At 46.1% G+C, this 15,026-nt stretch overlaps 1 pseudogene; it reads left to right on the top strand.

The window, feature by feature from the left end:
* The first annotated feature begins 5,884 nt into the window (after positions 1 to 5,884).
* LOC120221227 lies at positions 5,885 to 8,593 on the top strand (annotated as a pseudogene).
* The last annotated feature ends 6,433 nt before the right edge of the window (positions 8,594 to 15,026 follow it).

Here is a 15,026-nt window from a genome sequence, read left to right as displayed (position 1 = left end):
ACATATCAGATAAAGGGCTAGTATCCAAAATCTATAAGGAACTCACCAAACTCCACACATGAAAAACAAACAATCCAGTGAAGAAATGGGCAGAAGATATGAACAGATACTTCTCCAAAGAGGACATCCAGATGGCCAACAGACACATGAAACGATGCTCAGCATCCCTCCTCATCAGGGAAATACAAATCAAAACCACACTGAGATACCACCTCACACCGGTCAGAGTGGCTAAAATGAGCAAATCAGAGGACTCTAGATGCTGGCGAGGATGTGGAGAAATGGGCACCCTCCTCCACTGTTGGTGGGAATGTCAACTGGCACAGCCCCTCTGGAAAACAGTGTGGACGCTCCTCAAAAAATTAACAACAGAACTCCTCTATGACCCAGCAATAGCACTGCTAGGAATTGACCCAAGAGATACAGGAGTGCTGATGCATAGGGTCACATGGACCCCAATGTTCATAGCAGCACTCTCCACAATAGCCAAAACATGGAAAGAGCCTAAGTGTCCATCAGCTGACAAATGGATCAAGAAGATGCGGTTTATCTATACAATGGAATACTACCTGGCAATGAGAAAGAATGAAATCTGACCATGTGTAGCAACATGGATGGACCTTGAAGGTGTTATGCTGAGCGAAATAAGTCAGGCAGTGAAGGACAGCTACCATATGTTTACACGTATAGGAGAATTAGGAGGAACTTAACGGAGGACTGTGGGGGAGAAGAAGGGAGGGAAAATAGTGGGGGAGAGGGAGGGAAGCAAACCATGAGAGACTCTTGAATGCTCAGAACAAACTGAGGACGGATGGGGTGGGGGGAGGGGGAGGGGGATGATGGGCATGGAGGAGGGCACTTGTGGGGATGAGCACTGGGTGTTATATGGAAACCAACTTGACAATAAACTATTTTTAAAAATTCAAGTGTCACAGGGGTATTACAAAGTTGGAATACCCTGTTATTTTAATTTATCACGTTGTGTATTCCAGGGTCACACCAGTAGATGTTGTGAACTCCAACGTCACACTTGTGATTAGTCATTCTTAGAATGAGAAGCAAGCAAACAAAGAAGCCAACATTCAGGGAATACACAGACGGACAAGCTTCCTCTTCTCTACAATTGGGTGTGTGTGTGGTTTTTTTTTTTTTTTTCCTGGTCCTTCTGTCACAGAGGGAAACATCAGAAGCCTCTGTGGCAACTTTTACCCATTTGCCTGGTCTCAGGCCTTGTCTCCTGATCCAAGCAGAGTGGCCAGAACAACCAACCCTCAGGCAACCCACAAAGTGCCTTATATGCTCATGAGCCGTGTTGGTCTTGCCAAGTTCCCATTTCTTCTTGTTTTATTCTCTGGGTGTTTCCCTTATTTCATTGTGAATGCAGCTCTGCATTCAAAAAGAACTAAAAGACTTTCTAAAATCAGACATTTCTGAGTGTTTGTATTATATGCCTTTTCAAGCTATGAACATACCATCTTGCCAGAAATAGAATCCATATCTGTTTGGTATATTTGCACACAGCAATCCGAAGGTCATGTGAGAAAACAATGCCTTAAGGTTTGAAAGTGGAAGGAAGGACTGAAGTTGGTTTGAATGAGTGGATGGAGGACATGGAGGGGAGGTCCGGGGAGCTGAGATGAAGGTTAGGTGGACCATGGCTACAGAGTGGGGAGGCCAGACCATGTGGACAGGAGGAGATGGGAACACAGGAAGACAAGCGGAGTTTCAGAGCCCAAAGTGCTATTAGAAAATATTCCATTCTTTCAATACTGCCATGTTACTGATGGGGAAACTGAGGCCAGATGCCAATATGACTTCTCCAACTCACTGTGTCTAGTGGGTGTCCCAGCCCAGAATTATCTTGATGCTCAGTTCAAAGCCTCTTTTAGTACAAGAGATATGGTGTGAAAGGTGGGAAGCACACAGAGCAGATGCAGGAAGTGTTGCTGAAGGCCAGACAGGCAGAAGAGAAGCAGGAGGCAGCATGTGGTGGAGGAATGAGAAGCTCAGTAAAAGGCACATATTTATTAGGGACAGTGGATTTCTCCAGGGGGAGGCTGAGGTTTCTGTTGAGGAGGGCACATCAGATGAGTGTGTGGGGCTGTGTGGGGAGGGGGCTCACATCTGGGTCCTGAGGAGGGAGGAATTCAAGGGCTGTGATGGTATCTGGGGGGGGGGCACCCAGCAAGGGCTGTTAGAGAAACACGTGTGCTCAAGGCCTGAGCACCAATGAGCCAAAAGGAGGGCCTCCGGGAGGTCTGGGGACATGGAAGATGCCCTGCCCCCTGAAGGTGGACACCTTGCTAGCTGGGCTCCAAACAGTCACGTTTCTCCTCTGGAGCTCCTGCGTCCGGGGAGCACACGATTGTCAGTGACCTGACAGCCACTCATTCTCATCCCCAGCTTGCTGTCTCTCGAGAAGCCCCTCTCCTTTCTCCTCCTTCAGAACTTGTCCTCTGTGCACCGTAGGTGAGCATATGTGCCTAAGTGGAGCTGGCTAGTGTTGGGGAGGAAAAACTCCCTCTGCACTTCAAGATTCTTCTAGCTGGGCTAAGAATCCAATTTACCTGAGACAGATTAACAGGAGAAAATCAGATTTAGTTTTGTATATACAGGGAATCCACACAGACATGGATTTTCAAAGGCAGTGGGGCAACATGAGCTCAGGAAAGGGGTAGAGACCAGAAGATGCAAAGGGAAGGAAGACCTTTAGTGGGAAGGTAAGAGGAGAGGTTAGGAAAGCAAAAGAGGGGCGCCTGGGTGTCTCAGTCAGTTAAGTGTCCACCTTTGGCTTAGGTCATGATCTCACGGTTCATGGGTTCAGAGCCTGTTTCAGATTCTGTGTCTCCCTCTCTCTCTGCCTCTCCCCTCATGCTCTGTCTCTCTCTGTCTTAAAAATAAAGAAATATTTTGAAAGAAAGAAAGAAAGAAAGAAAGAAAGAAAGAAAGAAAGAAAGAAAGAAAGAAAGGCAAATAATGCCCTCTTAGGCAGATACCTTTCTTAGGGAAAGAGGAATCTCTGTTAATAGTTCTCTTCTTGGTCCAGTTTCTTCTTTCCAATGTAAGTTTGGACAGTTCAAGGGGAGGCAAGGACTTTCCCCGAATCTGCTGGGTTTTGATTTCTTTTTTTTTTTTTTAATGTTTTATTTATTTCTAGGAGAGAGAGAGAGAGAGCGTGAGCAGGGGAGGGTCAGAGAGAGAGGGAGTCACAGACTCTGAAACAGGCTCCAGGCTCTGAGCTGGCAGTCAGCACAGAGCCCGACGCGGGGCTCGAACCCACGAACCGCGAGATCATGACCCAAGCGAAAGTCGGACGCTTAACCGACTAAGCCACCCAGGCGCCCCAGTTTTGATTTCTTTTAATGCAGTAATATTCATGCCAAAGTGGCCCATCTTGGGTGTGGTCTGCCATTGATCTCTATGCTGAGAATGCCACAGACCCTCAGCGGAACCATGATGCATGTGCCAGCTGTTTCCTGCACCCCTAATTGGGTCACCTCTGCCCACAGGAGCTGAGCTGAAGAATGAGTGGCTCTGCTCCCCTTCAATTTCCAACTCTCTTCTGTCCCCCCCTCCTCCTCACCTTCTCCTCCTCCTCTACATTCTCTTCCTCCTCTTCATATTACCTAAAACTGTACTTGCTTGTTGGTGGGTGTTGAGCCAAAAGACACAACTGAGCCAAAGAATAGGACAAGGAAGGGTTTTACTTGCAACAAGTAAGGAGAACACTGGGGAGTTCTCCCAACAACAAAATTGAGGAAGTGCTAAATAAGGGTAATGCACACATTCTCATGAAGGGGCTTGTGCAATGGGGAATTCAGCATGGTACTCGGGCAAAAGTCATCTGAAGGTGACAGAGTTCAGGTCAGTCACGAGGCCAGCAGGAGTGGGTATTACCGATCCTCTGGCTCCAGTAGGCCCAGCATCTGGATGCTCTGAGGGGCTTACATCCTGCAAAGATAACTCAAGTGGGCGTGTCAGGCCAGTCTCGACTTTAGAAGGCCTGAGAGTTTTACCACTGATTTCTTGTGACAGGATTAGGCTCCTATCTCCTGGCCTGCTAGTGGCTGTTTTTACCTTCTTTCACAGGATGGCCAGGGGCCTCAAATGACTTTTCTTAGGTCAGAAAAGCTGTGTTTGTCTTTTTGCCCCCAGGGACCCCTAAATCTTTTTGCCGACAGTCTGTCTTCTGGTCCCCTTCTCCTTCTGCATCTGTTATGCCCTTTGGTGTCTCTGCCCAGTTCCCAACACTGGTCCCAGAATGACATTCCTCATTTCCTTATCCTTCTTTGTTCTCCTTCCTGCCAAACCCATCCCAGCCCTTCTGCTCTCCCCACACCACACTCAAGGCTGTAAAATTCCGGAGGCTTATAATTTACAGGATCCAGTGCAAAAGGCAAATGGGGGGCTTCTACTTAAAAAGTAAGAAGAACAGTGTTTTTTCAAGCCCTTAAAATAGAAAACTTCTCCCTTCTTTGAAGTCATCACTTAATCTGTCATGGGGGTTCTTGTTGCTGCTGTGGATTTTTGTCGTTGTTGAATGTGCTGATGTTGCTCTCCTGTGGGCACAGGGACTCAGAGGGAAGGTATGGACTCTCTCAGGGGCTTGGGGGCATCCCTCCCTTGTTCTTAATGGCATGTGTTTAGTAATTTTTTATCAAAATGCAGACATCTCAGTAGGCTAAGACACTGAGGTAATTAGGGTATATTTTTTGGGATTGGAAATGTGTGTGCCTGTTCTTTTGTTAAGTGCCTGAAGGGGGTTCAGTCTCTCTTGTCTGGGTGCCTGGGTTTGTGTTTGCTGCTGCTTTTACAGCCGTCTCCCCTCTCTCACTTCTTTCTTTGTAGGGTAGGCCGTTAGCCTGAGGGCTTGGTTTCTATTCACTGTGAGTATTCCCTTTGGGAGGTGCTTCAGGACGATTTATCTTTTTTTTTTTTTTTAATTTATTTATTTCTAGGACAGAGAGAGAGAGAGAGAGAGACAGCATGAGCAGGGGAGGGTCAGAGAGAGAGGGAGACACAGACTCTGAAATGGGCTCCAGGCTCTGAGCTGGCAGTCAGCACAGAGCCCGACGCGGGGCTCGAACCCACGAACCGCGAGATCATGACCTAAGCGAAAGTCGGACGCTTAACCGACTAAGCCACCCAGGCGCCCCAGGACGATTTATCTTTATAGGAGCCAAGAGCAGGCCTTCCCAAGATGCTATACTTTGGCATTAACATTATTTTGAGTTAAAAGCAACCAAAACCCAGCAAATTCTGGAAAGGGTCTTTACCCCTCCCTCACCTGTCTGCCTGGTCCAGGAAGAGAACTATTAAGAGAGATTCCTCTTTATCTAAGAAACTTATCTGCGTAATAGAGCTCATATTTGTTTTCCAAACCTCTCCTCTCACCTTCCTGCCAATGGTCTTCCTTTCCTTTGTATCTTCAGGCCCCTAAGCCTCTCCTGAGCTCCCATATGCTTCATGTTACCTCATGGTTGGTCTTTAGAATTTCATGTCAGTGTGGATTCCCCGTACATATGCAATTACATTTGATTTTCTCCTGTTAATCTATCTCATGTCAATCTGATTTTTAGTCCAGCTAGAAAGAACTTGAAGGCAAAGGAAATCCTTTCTCTCTGACATCCTCATCCACTTGTCCCTCCGCCAGCAGGAGCTGCTCTTGGAACCCTGCTGGCTGCCTGCTTGGGACCGAGAGGGGGGCACTACCTCTGCTCTGGTCTAGTCCCATCCTCAGCCAGGTACTCTGTGGTTCAGCCTTGGGACTGAAAGCGGAGCCCATTTGCACTGTTGCAGAGACTCAGGGAAGCTTGCGTGCTGAGAAGGAAGTCAGAAGAGAGGAACCGTGTGTGGGCAGTTTTGTTAGAACAGATGCCAAAGACCCACTTTCTAAGAGAAAGAAAGAACACCTGCAAATAAGATGCTGTTGTTGCAACTGGTGTTGCTCACGGTTCTCTTCCCAGATGGTGCCGGTGATGATGGTGAGGACTGAGGCCCTGCTCAGAGGGTGTATGAGTGTGTGATGTGTGTACATGTGTGTGCAGGCATGTCTTGTGTGAACATGTGCTATTGTGTCTGCCTGTGTGTGTAAGTGTGTATGAGTATGTGCATACGAGGTGCCTGTGTGTGGATCTGTGTGTGTCTGCAGTTCTGTGTTTATATATATGTCTAGGTGTGTGCATATGTGTGTGGCTCTCAGTGTATGTGTACATGTGTGCATTTGTGCCTGTGTGTGTGGGCACTTGTGGTGCGGTTCCCCCCCACAGACATGGGAGAGAGGGATGTCAGCCTGGTTTGCTCCTGAGCATCCCTGCCCCAGGGCCCTGTGCTCTTCTGAACGATGGATACGATGGGTATGAAGCTTGGGGCTCCGGGGCAGCACATGTCTCCTGAGAGAACTATGGCCCCCTGTCCTCCAGATTTCAGTGCTCCTCCCTGGTACCTTTCTTCTTTGTTCTCTCTCCTTCCCAGTGCCTTACTCTTCCTCAGTCTATCTGTTCTTCTGCCACAGACTCCCAGCAGCTGATCTCCTTCCGAATCATCCTAACCTCATCCTTTTACAACCATTCCTGGACACAAAATCAGGCCTCAGCTTGGCTGGGTGAGCTGCAGACTCATGGCTGGGACAGCAAGACTGGTGCTTTCATTTACCTGTGGCCTTGGTCCAGGGGCAACTTCACCAAAGGGAGGTTCATGGAAATGGAAGTTATTCTATTCATACTCCATTGGGTTTCATAAGTGTTTCAGGACCACGTCAGTCAATGGCAGCTTGAGTGTGAGTTTGGGTCCCTCAAGGCATGGGGGATGGAGGTGGCAGGTGTGTGTCTCCTTCAGTTCCTTCTTCTCCCAGGAAAGAGCCTCCGCTGGCTTCTGAACTTCATATCTCCCTATTGTAAAAGTGAATCTCACCCGTCTGTTCAGGGGGCAGCGGCCAGACTCTGATTCTTGAAAAGTTTTACATCTTCTGCTACTTCCCTCTTCTCACTGACCTCAGGCTGTGCTCTGACCACTCTGATCCCTGGCCTCCAGCTGGGCACCCTCCTCTCCCTCACTCTGTGACTGATCCTTGAAATGTGCTTCTCTCTCCATTCCACCCCCTCTATGTGTCCTCTATGTGTCCAGGACCCCCTGCCCTCCTTTCACCCTAGATGGTTTTATCCCAGCTCTTCTGAGGATCCTTTCTCTGTTCTCAGCCCACACCATTCCATCTCTCCTCCAACATTTGTTCTTTCCTCAGTCATTCACCTCTTCCTCTGCCTCCAACGACCAACACTTCCCCTCTCTTTAAGCCTTTACACAAGACAAACTTTTCTGTTCCTTCCAATACCCTCAATTTTTACCTCTGCTTTCACTGTCCTTGGCTTCCATTTACCACATTTCATCTCTTTCCCTCCCTCTTTCTTGTATCTCACAGCCTCTTTTCCCAGATCCCTTTCAGGTACAGCTGGCAGGAAGCTGTGAGTTGCACTTTGGAGAAGCCTCAGTAGGATTTGTGCAGATTGCATACCAAGGATCAGATGTCATGAGCTTCCAGAACACGTTATGGTTGCCGTCTCCAAAAGGAGGAAAGAGGGTTCAGCAGGTCTCCATACTATTCATTCAGTACCATTTGGTCAATGTAAGGACACATGCACAAATCAATGACATCTGTCCCCGTTTCCTCTTGGGTCTTCTTGATGCAGGGAAGGCAGACCTGCAGCGACAAGGTCAGTCCTGCTCATCCCTCCAAGCATTGTCTCTCTGCACTCAGAAATTTGCACCATTTTCTCAAATTCAGGGTCAGCAGGGGCCAAGAGGGAGAGGGAATGATGCTGACAGGTTTCAGGAGGTGGAAGGATGTGTGTCTCTAATGTGATGTGAAGATCTTCCCTCTCAGCTGAAAATACCTGTCCCATCTCTGCAGTGAGGCCAGAGGCCTGGCTGTCCATTGGCCCCAGTCCCGGCCCTGGCCGTCTGCTGCTGGTGTGCCACGTCTCCTGCTTCTACCCAAAGCCAGTGCGGGTTATGTGGATGCGGGGTGAGCAGGAGCAGCCGGGCACCCGGCGAGGCGACATCTTGCCCCAGGCTGACAGGACCTGGTATCTTCAGGTCTCCTTGGATATGGAAGCCAGAGAGGTGGCCGGCCTGTCTTGCTGAGTGAGACACAGCAGTCTAGGAGGCCAGGACGTGGTCTTTTCCTGGGGTGACAAAGAGCGGGGCCCTGCTGGGAAAGGTGGTGAGAAGTCCTGCAGCAGAGCGAGAGAGTGAGATGAAAAATATGGGATTCTAGGGACTCCAGATCATAAAGGACAAAAATTTAGTGACCTGAAAAATGAAGAGCTTAGATGGGGCAGGAAGCAGAGGTTGGGTGAAGGGTCCATCTCTGAGCCAGGATGGGAGAGCAGAACTGAGGGTAGTTGGTGAGGCAGAGGGTTACAGGTGCAAAGAGGACCAGGAAGGTGCAGGCCAACCCGGGGTTGGTGGGAAGTGACACCCTCTGTGCACCAAACCCACAGAGCAGCACCGCCCCATGGGCTGGGCCTTCCTGGCGGTGATGGTGCCACTGGTGCTTCTGGCTGGTCTTGCGTTCTGGCTCTGGAAGCGCTGGTAAGTCTCCCAAGCCACCTTCCTGCTCTTCCCAAGTGTCTCCCCACCTTCCTGCCTTCCTCACCTCTCCTCCTCCCAGTGCTCCTCCCCCTGCAGTCCTCACCTCCACCTGCTGCAAAGCAATTTGTTCCTGCCGGGAAATCACTCTGGAGACCTCAGTGAACTGGCCTCTTCCTGGAGAGAGAGGCTCCAGGCCATCCCTAAACCCAGCTCAGCAGTGATGGACTTGCAAGTCTCTGTGTCCAACGCTTGTCTCTTCTCTGCTCAGTGATCAGGTGTCGATATCAGCTGAGTGTAATTTAGAGGGATTTGTAGTTCTGACCTGATTTTGGGACTTAAATCTCAAAATTATCTCAACTCAAAATGAAGTCTGAGTGCCTCCCTGGGACACAGGCAACAGATGTCATTTCCTCCAGTGAGCCCTCCCTGATTCGCAAATGGAAGCAGTGTGTGCTTTGTGAGTGTTTCCACCACCTTTAGTTTCTCTTTGGAAATGTATGCCTCCCTTCTCATCTTTTGTTTCCCCAAAGTTAGGTCCCTTTTCCCTTCTATTTCTTAGACCTTTCGTGAGCAAAGTCCATGTCATTTTAATATTTGTATCCTTGGCAAAGAGTCTCACCTGCATGGAATATGTCCTCAATAAAAAAATCTGTGTTGAATTTATCCCAATTTTATAGTTTTTTCTTTTTCTCTTGATTCCTGTCATGTTTGTGGTAGTTAAGATGTTTGATGCTTGTCTCATTAAAACCTTCTCACTTTCCCTGGAGACTGGACACTGTCACGGTTACTTGGTCACATCTCTGAACCCTTGAGGAGAACACAGTTTTGCCTGTGGACAGTCCTATTATTTAAATACAGACCCTACGGGAGCGGACCTGTGGCTCCATGTACTGTGAGCACAAGGAGGAAGGCAGGACGCAGGCCCTGGCTGTTTGGGGCCCTCAGGACAGCAGCAGACATGTCACCCTGGGGCTTGTTGCAATTATAGGGTCTTGGCCTATATATATGTATATATATATATGTGCCATATATATATATGCCAAATAATTTATCGTATGCTTTATTTCCCTATGCTAAAGTGCCAGTTCAGAAGTGTTTAACATTTTCAGGCTTGGGTACTGTGATTGCCAGTGTCTTTGGCTTTCAGCCTCCAAGCTCTCCTGCCTATGATGCTCTTAGAAATAAGCAAGAAATGGTCATCATCTCATGCATCCACGAATATAGCTCCTTTCCCATTATGTCATCATCCTGACCTAGATATGACTTTAACACTTTCTGGAGTGGCTCCACATGGACATCACAAATTTCCTCTTTGTTTTCCCAGATTTTTGCCGGGATCGTATAGTTGTTAGTACTCTGCATTGTGTTTTGCCAGATATTTGCATTATGGATTCATTGCCACTGACCTCATGGCCCACAACTCTGCCCCTCGAGTCTGAGTGGGCCCTACCTACACAGGTGTTTTGTCTGTGAGGCACATCCCACCTTCTGTGTTTAGGACAACTGGTCCTCCTTGAAGCTCTGGGGTTCAGGGCCATTTTAAACACAAAATCACAAAGAAAGAGCGTGTAAATGCAGAAAGTATGGCTCCAAATGGATCTTAAATAGGACATGTGTTTTCAATGTGGGAATTCACACAAGAAGGCAGAGCGGTGCCTGGTTCAGCCTTACCAGGAAACACGTGGAGTGTGTGATGCATGCTGGCCACTCTACGTGTCCATGAACAGCAATGTGTCTGGGGTTACAAATCAATGTCAGTAGGTAGACCAATCTGCACCGACTTCATGAATAGTGAACATGGACCCTTGGGACTTGTGACCCCAAGGGCAGTGGAAACACCCAGGGATAGTCTTCAGTTACTGTAGGCTTCATTAATTCACGCAACAATCTATTCTCAAGCCCTTACCATGCAGCAGGGACATTTTGAGTGTAAAACAGTGGGGGAGGTAAAGGTTATCACGGCCTTTGGAACTTGAATACCTTGTTTTCCTCATTTGCTTGTAGTTTTCATTGTTTCTATCTACTTTTTTAGTACAGAAGTTTTTGGGTTGAACTGGGGGGAAAGGGCTGAATTCTAATTTGTTTAGGGGCTGAGAGAGGAGGCCCAGGGCAGGAGAATGTCCAGAGAGCACAAGTGCAGGCTCCCACTGTTGCACATGTGGACACTTCTAGAAAATAACATTGGGGAGAGTGACCAAGATGAATATACTCGAAGGGGAAGAGTAAATCATAAGACTTTTCCAAACCTCTTGCGTGGATTAAGTTGCTATTTCTGTAAGATCTTGTTCGCTTGCATGGCAAATATGTGGTTTTTGTTTGGTTGATTCCACCTTCATGTATAACCCTCAGCTGTGATGAGCTTGAGTCCATCAGGAGGAAAGATTCTTGATAATGTGACAGGATGAAAAAGGGACAGATAATCTTCAGTTCAGGCCAATCACCACATGACTGCCACTTGTCCTTGGCCAAAGTGATGGTTTGGGGCCAGGCACTGGCTCCAGGTGGCACAAATCACACGCAGCCTGATTCTTGCAGTTGATGGAAGGGGAACGAGATGGTCTCTCTTATCCTGGATGATAAGGTCTGGGTGTGAAGCTTGGAACAACTACAATTCTTTTTTTTCAGCACCAGAGAGCAAGACTGAGGATGAAACCTTCATGGAAGAAGGCAGATAAATTGTATGCATGAAATTTTACTGGAAAGTAGACCCAAAGTGTTCTCACCACAAAAAGGATAATGAAAAGAAGAGAAAAAGAAAAACATGGTCAGAATGGGAGAGCTAAGATGGCAGAGTAGTAGCAGGATTCCAGTCTTGCTTTGTCCCTCGAACATAGCTAGGTAAATATCATATCAGTCTGAATACCCAGGAAATCAACCTGAGGACTGAGAGAACAAACTACACAACCAGAGGGAGAGAAGAGGCTACATTGTGGAAGGTGGGAGGTGCAGAGACATAATTTGGGGGAGAAATGGACCGTGGGTGCTGTGGAGGGGAGAGAGCCCTTGTCATAGATGGGAGAGAGAGAGAGAGAGAGAGAGAGAGAGAGAGATGCATAGAGGATTGTACAAGCAGAACTCTTCTCCAAAGCCAGTGGCCGGGAAAATGAGAGGGTCTGAGTTTTGTGTTTTAAGAGTTCCACTGAGGGGTTGGGGAGTGCTGTAGGCACTGCAATGCTCCTGTGGAGAAGCAAGGTAGAAGACAACACCTGAGGATCCCCAGGGACCCTTGGGGAAAGGGAGTGCCTCTGGGACAGGTAGTATTACCTCCCTGGGGACTAAAGAGCCAGCAGGCACAATTACCCTCCTCAGCCCCGGAACATAAGCACAGAGACACTTGCTGAGTGTGGCTAACCTGGACACCAGCTTTTTCTGCGCTTTATTACAGAGCCCATGCCCCTCTGCTTTGGTGCAACTGCTCTTCTAGGACAAACCTGCCCTAGTCTCGAATGTGGTGAGACTTTCCCCAGAGGACCAGTGCAGGTCTGCACCACCCCAGTCCCCTAAGGTTTGGGGTTTTAAAATTCAACCAGACTGCCTGGGATAGAGCACAAGAGCACTGCGCTGCTGGGTGGGCAGATAGTCTGGACACAGATAGGGCAAAGGCAGGGGTCTGAGGGATACCTGGGACTCAAGAGGGCAGATTGCTCTTCTGAGAGGGCTTTGTGGACAGTGGCAAGCTCAACTGCTTTCTCCGAGAGTGAAGGAAGGTGCTGGTGCCGTTTCTCCCCTCTGTTCCTCAGCATAAACTAGCTTCAGGAAGCAGCACTGAGCCAACAGATGTGACGTAAACTGACAGTCACAAGCGTCACTCTCCTGTACTTGGCAGGTGCTGCATTTCTTGGGAAAGTGTGCCTGAGAACCAGAACAGTGGGTTCCTCCCCCAGAGTGTGTACAGGGACTTTGATTTGTATTGACTCTAACCTCTAACATCGCAGACCTTTGAAACCTCCTTTCTCTCACACACATGAGTTAATGATCAGTGTTTTATTGCCTCTTTCTGCACACCCATCATGTGTGTAAGTCTTTTAATCCTAATAACTACACACCAAGGACCCTTACTTGGCATTCTTGTTTCCTCCTGGACATTAGCCTCTCTCATATTCAAATCTGTGTCTGCTCTCTTGCTGGATAAGAGAGAACTTCAGACTCAAAGTCTGTGACAAATCTGCAGGTGTCTTTAGGTCTTAAAAGAGTTTCTTTTAGGCAGTATGTAAATTGGTCTTGTCTTTTATTCCTTCTGATAACCTGTCTGTTGACTGGAACATTATTCTATATACATTCATAGTAATTATTGATAGATATGAATCTAGTGCCATGGTGTTACCTGTAAAGTTGGGGTTTCTGATGATGTTCTCGGTTCCTTTCTAGTCTTTGTTGCTTTGTCTTTCACCCCACTCTAAGAGTCCCCTTTAATATTTCTTTCAGGGCTGGTTTAGTGATCATGAATATTTTCGTGTCTGTTTGTCTGGGAAACTCTTTATGACTTCTTCTTTTTTGAATCACAGCCTTCTGGATAAAGTATTCTTGGTTGCATATTTTCCTGATTCAGCACGTTGAATATATTCTACCACTCTCTTCTGGCCCGCCATATTTCTGTGTACTGATCTGCTACAAACCTACTCTGTTTACCTTACAGGTTAAGGACTCCCCTCCTCCCCCCTTGCTGCTTTTAGGATTCCTTCCTTATCTGTGTGTTGTGTGAGTTTGACTATGTCTTGTGATGACCAGGTTTGTTAAATTTAATGGAAATACTCTGTATTTCTTGAATTTCTATGTCTGTTTCCTTCCCCAGATTAGGGAATTTTTCAGCTATAATTTGCTCAAATAAACCTGCTCATTTTTCTTCTCATCTTCTTCTGGGACTCCTATTATATGAATGTTATTATGCATTAAGGAGTTCCTGAGTTCTCTAAGTATACATTTGTGATCCAATACCTTTATTTACCACTTTCTTTCAGTTTCATTATTTTACATAATTTTATCTTCTATTTGTTTATTTGTTCCTCTGCATCACCTATCCTCACTGTCATTGCATCCATTTAACTTTTCATCTCAGATATAGCATTCTTAAATTTCTTCCTAAATAGATTTTAGTTCTTTTATCTCTACAGTAAGGAACCGTCTGATGTCGTCTATACTTTTCTCAAGCTCAGGTAGAATTTTTATGATTATTGTTTTAAATTCTGGTTACAACAACTTACTTGTATCTGTATTGATTTAATACTCAACTGTGACTTCTTCCTGTTCTTTTTTGGGGGGTGAATTTAGTCTGGGTCACTGCTTTTTTTTTTTGTTAATAAAGAGTATAGTATTTTTGTTCCTGTGAGTAATGGTTATATTAAGAAAAATTCCAAAAATAAAAAAATGAAAGGAAACTAGACCCTATATGTGTTTTGGTCTGCTTGCTAAAGAAGTCAGATCCAAATAATAGTAATAATTAATTAAAATTAAAAAATAAGTTAGATTCTATGTGTGTTTTGGTCTGCTTTTTAAAAATAATTTTTTTTAAAAGATGAACATGGATGCAAACATTCTTAACAAGATACTAGCAAAAAGAATTCAATAAAAAGTATTATTCACCATGATCAACTGGAATTCATTCCTGGGCTGCAGGACTGGTTCAATACTCACAAATCAATCAATGTGACACATCACATTAATAAAAGAAAGGATAAGAACCATATGATCCTGTCAATAGATGCAGAAAAAGCATTTGACAAAATACAACATCCTTTCTTTAAAAACTTTCAAGAAAGTCGGGATAGAAGGAAGGTACTTAAACATCATAAAAGCCATCTATGAAAAGCCCACAGCTAATATCATCCTCAATGGTGAAACACTGAGAGCTTCCCCTTTGAGATCAGGAACACGACAGGGATGTCCACTCTCACCACATTGTTTAACATAGTGCTGGAAGTACTAGCATCAGCCATCAGACAACAAAATGAAGTAAAAAGCATCAAAATTGGCAAAGAAGAAGTAAAACTTTCACTTTTCACAGAAGACATGATAGTCTGCATGGAAAGCCTGAAAGACACCACCAAAAGACTCCTAGAACTGATACATCAATTCAGCAAAGTTCCAGGTACAAAATAGGCTGCATTTTTATACACCAACAATGAAGCCACAGAAAGAGAAATGAAGAAACTGATCCAATTTACAATTTCACCAAGAATCATAAAATACCTAGGAATAAACCTAACCTAAGATGTAAAAGATCTGTATGCTAAAAACCATAGAAAGCTTACAAAGAAAATTGAAGAAGACACAAAGAAATGGGCAGAAGACATGAACTGACACGTTTCCGAAGAAGAAAGACATCCAGATGGCCAACAGACACATGAAAAGATGTTCAACATCACTCATCATCAGGGCAATACAAATCAAAGCCACACTGAGATACTACCTCACACAGTCAGAGTGGCTAAAATGAATAA

This window comes from Hyaena hyaena, unplaced genomic scaffold (genome assembly GCF_003009895.1).
Source record: "Hyaena hyaena isolate Hyena2069 unplaced genomic scaffold, ASM300989v1 scaffold_766, whole genome shotgun sequence".
In the NCBI taxonomy this organism is placed as follows: Eukaryota; Metazoa; Chordata; class Mammalia; order Carnivora; family Hyaenidae; genus Hyaena; species Hyaena hyaena.
The sequence above is the reverse complement of the archived record's forward strand: the minus strand, read 5'-3'. Positions and strand labels throughout refer to the sequence as shown.